Genomic DNA, 6,914 nt, shown 5'->3' with positions numbered 1-6,914 from the left:
TTTAGTCCAGAAACGGGGGTGTTAGAAAGGGGAATTTGAACCTTCGACTCTGAACCTTCTCCCACTAAGTTCCTAGACTATATATACATGTAAGAATCCCGCTCGAGCTCAGTCTGTTATTCGCATCTAATTTGAGTGCATCTAAATTTTGCCAATAAAGAACGGTTGAATTGATACTATCAATTCAACCTTATTTTTAAAAAGTCTTAATTGCTTTTCGACGCATTACATAATATATATAATATATTATCAAACATTTCGAAAGTGAAAGTACTCGTCTCGTTCGGAGACATCGAGCAATTTCCAACACTCTATGATTCCAGAACGAAAACGAAAGTAAGTAAATAAATGATAAGTAATTTATTGAATAATTCATAAATTCGCCTTCCACAACTTAATTGGAGAAGAAGTTTCGATTGGAGAAGGCAAATGATTCAAAAACTCACAATTTTAGTTGCGACGTTTCGTTGGCATGGGTTCGCCAACCTTATCAGGCTAATTTATGAAAAAAGAACACCAAATTACTATCACTTACGTATACAGATAAATAATATAAGACTACACCGCACATTAAGAAAATTTTTTACCATTAATAATCACTAGTTAAAACATGGTTGATGTTTAACACGTCTAAAATAAATAAATAAAAGCACAGAGAACCTTTTCATGTGACTGAACTGGTGACGATGTTATGTCAACTGAAGATACAAAACCTTGCGTCGATTTATATACAATAATATAACCGTACATACATACATAAATTTCTAAATAATCCTGATTTGAGTTACTTTTATCTATCAGCGAGATTCATCATAAACTTAATTTCTGTAATAACGGGTCGTATATTTGACTGAGGGCAAAAATGTCTTCCTTTTTATTAATATTATTAGAATTGCTATTAATGTGGATCATCTCTGAGATAAGTCTTTTTTTATAGCTGGATTCACAATCGATAATTTTTACATTATACTAATCAAAACAATGATTAAAATTATATTGGTGTTTATATACAACCAACTCGGCTTTATTCCTATTCTTATGTTCACTTATTCGAGTTCTTAGAGATCTTTTTGTCTCACCCACATATGATGCAGGGTATTGTTTACAAGAAAATTTATAAACTAAATTCGTTTCATCCCATTTTTCAGAAATATCCTTACCTAATTTTATTACAGAACTTCAACTTTTATTGATTATAGGAATCTTAGCAATATTATAACTATTTAATACTTTAGATCATTTTGTAAAGTTATTGGAAAATGGAAGACAAATCTTAAGCTGATCTAAATGTGAAATTGACTTTTGGAACCAATTAGTAATAATATGATTGTTATTTCTAATCAGTGTCATATCTAAGAAATTAATAGAGGAGTGTACTCGAATATGAGATATTCTCGTAATTTCAGAAAGCGGGGTATCAGTTAAACTAAAAGACTCACTCTGTTGGTTCTATCACTAACTTGTAGCCCTTGAAGAAAGAGTAATTTAGTGGTATAGTTTATTTTTCTTTGGGCTTCTAAAAATTATAGGCGAACTTTTTGTGAAATCGATGGTGGTCGAGTTCTTGGAAGAGAATTCTTTAAACCCTATTTATTATCAATTAAATATGTATTTAGCAGTAAATTTTTTCTGGATTAATGGGGATTGAATAACTAAGTAGGAAAATATCGATAGTGTTGAAGTTTTTTATTGTACAGACCAGACATAGTAAGTGCATAGTTGCAAAAACTAAATATATCTAAATAGCAGTAAATTTGTACTTCGGAAACGTAGAATGAAGTTTTTTATTAAAAATAATACTTTATTTTTCATTTTATTAGCTATTTCCTGGGGTATCTCATATTATGAGAATAGTTTGACGAGTTTGGAAAAAACACTTTTTTACATTTTTTGTATTTTCAGCATAAAAAAATTTATGATAAAATTTGTTATTTGAGCTTCTTATGCCAAACTAAATTTCCTTTAAAATGACCTATATTACTTTTAAATTCAGACATAGAATTCCGACAATCACGCCAAACTGAGTTGGTATCTCACATTTGGGTACTCTCCTCTACACTTATTTTGTTCTAATTGATAAGTGAATTCTAAACTTTTGCTGTAAGAATTAAAAGTTTTTAAGAGTAAATCAATATGTTTTTCTTTAATGCATAGTATTATGTCGTCAACGTATCTATAGTATAAAAGAGGAATACAATGATAAATATTTTTCAAATTTCTGAAACATGTTGTTTCCAAATAATCCATTACAATGTTCGCAAATAACGGTGAAATTGGGGGGCCCATTGGTGTACCCTCAATTTCCTTATGAATATTACTATTAAAAATGAAAAACGTGTTTTCAAAAAGGAGTTTCGTACAATTTATAATATCGTTGAATGAAATATTACATTGATTATGAATAAATTTAACTCTTTTTTCTAAACTTTCTAATACCAGGTTGCAAGGGATATTTGTGAATAACGAACCGACATCAAGAGAAAGAAGAATATGATCATCATCTATATTTATATCTTTAAGTTTTTCTTTTAATTCTTAACTGTTGTTAATATGTGAGCAAGGAATTTCGAATCCAGCTATAAAAAAAGAATTATCTCAGAGATGATCAACATTAATAGCAATTCTAATAATATTAATAAAAAAGAAGATGTTTTTGCCCTTAGTCAAATGAAGATGGAGTAGGATCTTTTTTTCAAGAAATAATTTTAATTTCAAAATATAATTTTCCATTTGGTCTTATTAAGACGTTAAGCATTTTCTGTTATTGAAGATTCTTAACTTGATCGATATTGTGTAGATTTTCTGCCTTCATGGTTTGGAGGGTTGATCTACTGTCGGTAAGGTACAATCTCTGATGATATACCAGATAAATTAAAAAAAATTTAAACAAATATACTAACCGTTATTACAGAAATTAAGTTTATGATCAATCTCGCTGATAGATAAAAGTAAATCAACTCAAGATTATTTAGAAATTTTTGTATGTATGTACGGTTATATTATTGTATATAAATCGACGCAAGGTTTTGTCTCTTCAGTTGACTTTACATGGTCACCAGTTCAGTCACATTAAAATGTGCTCTGTACTTATATTTATTTATTTTAGACGTGTTAAACATAAACCATGTTTTAATTAGTGATTATTAATGGTGAACAAATTTCTAAATGTGCGCTATAATCTTATATTATTCATCTGTATACGTAAGTGATAATAATTTTGTGTTCTTTTTTAATAAATTAGCCTGATGAGGTTTGCGAACCCATGCCAACGAAACGTCGCAACTAAAATAGTGAGTTTTTGACTCATTTGCCTTCTCCAATTGAAACTTCTTCTCCGATAAGTAATTTAGGTTCATAACGCAACGAAGTATAACACCAACATAAAATATGATTTTTTTCTGTTTATAATAGGAGTTTCGATTAATAATGTCGATTTTCCTAAGAGATGGAGTTACTAATACGTTTTTTGGTATAGACGCACCGGACTTGGCCCCTTTCGACTATCACTTATTCGATCGATACAGCACGGACTTTCAGAGAAAAATTTCCAGTCTTACGAAGAAGTGAGAATTTGACTTGATGAATGGTTGGCCTCAAAAAATGAACAGTTCTTTTTGGAAGGAATCCATGCATTGCCAGAAAGATGGGGAAAAGTCGTAGAAAACGATGACCAATACTTAGATTATTAAGGCAATTCTTGATTTTATGTATACAATCGACCAAATTTTGCAAAAAAATTGATATTATTAACCGAAACACCTATTAAAAGAATGAATAAATTGCACATTTTTCAGTAGATAACCAGTTAACTGCTCCTTTAAATATAAAAAGAAAACCAAATATATTATGAATTATTTTTATTAATATTTTCTTATTTTTTGCAGAAAAATTCGCTGAGTTTACTTTTTGACAGGGAAAATCCAATCTGAAAATCCGTCACCAGTATCATCAAAAAGTACATGTCAAGAGAATTAGTTATGAGATTTACAGATCTGCTGTGATTTGGAAGAACACCGTTAACTGCATTTCGGATAATTCCCTTGAGCCGCCTACCGTTAGCTGCTTTCAGGTGACTTATCCGATTTGCAGTTAACGGTGTTCTTCCAAATCACAGCAGAGCTATAAAGAGAATAACAATTAAATTACTTTTCAAGGAGTTTTACATGTACTCTTGTATTCTCGGTAAGAAAATTATTATTACAGTAATTAATGATCATGTATAATTATTATGATTTAACTTCAACTTTAATTTAAAATTGATAGTTTATCATTTTACAGGCGTTTTTTGTGGAAAATATAATTGCCTATTTCGGTTCCAGCCAGTGCCATGACGAAATTTCCACACGGGTGCATTGGAAGAAGACAATATGGTAGCTGTCATGTCTAATCATCAATAAGCTTGTATCGTGATAACCTCTGAGAGTATAAACGAGGTGTGTTCAAAAAATAAGGTAACTTTATGGTTTTTTCAAAAAATATTCATTTATTCCTTATTATTTATGTTGTCCCCTTCAAAGTAATTCCCCTCAGATATAATACACTTGTGCCAACGCTTTTTCCAATCATCGAAGCACTTCTGGTAATCATTTTGTGTTATAGCCTTGAGTTCTTTCAGCGATGCAGTTTTTATCTCCTCAATCGATGAAAATCGATGTCCTTTCATGAGTATCTTCAGTTTTGGGAAAAGAAAAAAGTCACTGGGGGCCAAATCCGGTGAATATCATCATTGACTTCATTCAATATCCCCTGAGCGATGGTCATGCGATGGATCTTTTGATCAAAATTAAGCAGTTTTGGAAAAAATTTCGCTGACACACGTCTTATGCCCAAAACGTCCGAAAAGATAGCATGGCATGAGCCAACCGATATACCAACATCTTCAGCAACTTCTCTGATGGTAATTCGGCGATTTTTCAACACCATTTCTTCCACTGCTTGAACGTTTTCATCTGTTGTTGGTGTGCTGGGACGTCCAGGGCGAGGTTCGTCTGAATTATTATTATATTAATTTGGAACATTTTTATTTCCGAATTTGGGTCTAAACTTGAGCCAAACCTTGTTTAAACTTAATATTTTCGTTCCTTATAATTATCCTGTATTTGAGTCTTTTATCATTATTCGTAATAAGACTCTCATTTTCATTTTAGCAGCGACTTCCTTTAGTTTAATTCGAACTTAAAATTAGTAGAATTTATCAAGAAAGAACCTTAAATAATGGTTGAATACTATTTTACAAATAGCTTAGTTCCACGTGTCTTTAATAAGGGTGGACGCAGATTGTAGGACATACCTGGAAATCTGGGGAACTCGGAGGGTTTCTGAAAGAACCACTTAAAATAACTGTTCAAAGCAATAAGTTTAGAAGGTTTTTCTTTCATTAATTAATGTTTCTTAACGTATTCAAAATATACAAGGATTATAATTCTGGTATTTAAATATTACAGTTAAACTAAAATTGTGAAAAGTGGGTCAAAGGAAAAGCAGGGAATAGTAAGGGAATTTTCAAAACGACGTTTTGAGGTTGCCACGTTTTCAGTACTTTTTTAACAATATAAACGTTCAGGTATCGAGCTTTTATAATTTCTTCTTTATGACAATTATTACCTACCACAGCCTTACTTTGAATCTTAAGCATATATATAAATTTACACAAAGTATGACCTCCTCCTCCTCCGCCTCATGATGATCCTCATCCTCATCCTCTTTCTTTATCTGCTATTTCATTATATAAACTCTGCTTATTTAAATAACCAATCAATCATGTTGCAAGTGTAGCAACAAAATGACTTTCATATGTCGCAATTGCTTCAAAAATGATTCACGACTTGATAATTTGAAAATACATGAGAAATACTCTTGCAAGATGAAGAATCTGATGTACGTTATATGATATTATAGGGACAATTAGTCAAGACAGCAACAGAGTGATAAGGCCAATAAAGCAATTCAGCAGTAGCATACCATATTGAAACGTGACAGGGAATGTTCACAGAATGATAAAAAAGAAGCGAAACCAAATGTTAACAACCAGAAAGTAAAATTAACAGAAAAATAATAGCGACAAGAATTTGTCGAATATGTCAATTCTCCATCCGTGGGATTCAGTAGTAAAAGTGATACTGATAATGATAATGGTGATGAAGGGGAAGACGACGAAGGTGATGATGATTATAACGATGCAGATAAGAATGATGATTTTGAAGATGACTTTTCCTCTGAATATGCAGTAGAAGCAAGAAAAACCGCTAAAATATAAGATCACTGGGACACTCCAAACGTATTGGCAGATCGTTTGCGGGTACTTTGACAATCACAATCAGTTGGAAGCAGAAGAAATACACTTGCAATAATTTCAATCTTTGATGAAATAAGAGATGCTGGAATTATTGAATAATGCTTCTAGTAGCTGATGACATTTTAATATTTATTTTAATCTTTTTCAATAGTTGAATAAGCATTTGTAATATTTGATCAAATATTTTTGTATTTAATTTAAAAACACTTATAAAACAGAATCAATACTTCACTAAGAAAGCAAAAAGTTCATTTATTATCCAATATTATATAGTTTGTTTTATATATAATAATAATATATGTTAAATAAATTCAATTTTTTTAGTGTACACATGTTTATTTCCTCACTCCATCCACCTGGAAATATATAAGCTATTTCAAACACAGTACAGGACTTTCAGCACAGATTTTAAGATTCTAACATTTGATTTAAGGTTTATTATTCATTCAATAACTATTCTTTCTCCTCAGCTTTTTCATCCAAAGTTTTCTTCCTTCCTCCCCATATTATAATAGTTTATTGAACTTGCTTAACTTGATTACTTGCAACTTATACAAACAGGAGAGTTAAAAGTCTTCAGTACTTCTCTCTATGTTATAAAAATAGATTTGTATACAAT

The sequence above is a fragment of the Belonocnema kinseyi genome, chromosome 9 (assembly GCF_010883055.1).
Source record: "Belonocnema kinseyi isolate 2016_QV_RU_SX_M_011 chromosome 9, B_treatae_v1, whole genome shotgun sequence".
In the NCBI taxonomy this organism is placed as follows: domain Eukaryota; kingdom Metazoa; phylum Arthropoda; class Insecta; order Hymenoptera; family Cynipidae; genus Belonocnema; species Belonocnema kinseyi.
This window is presented reverse-complemented; position numbering follows the sequence as displayed.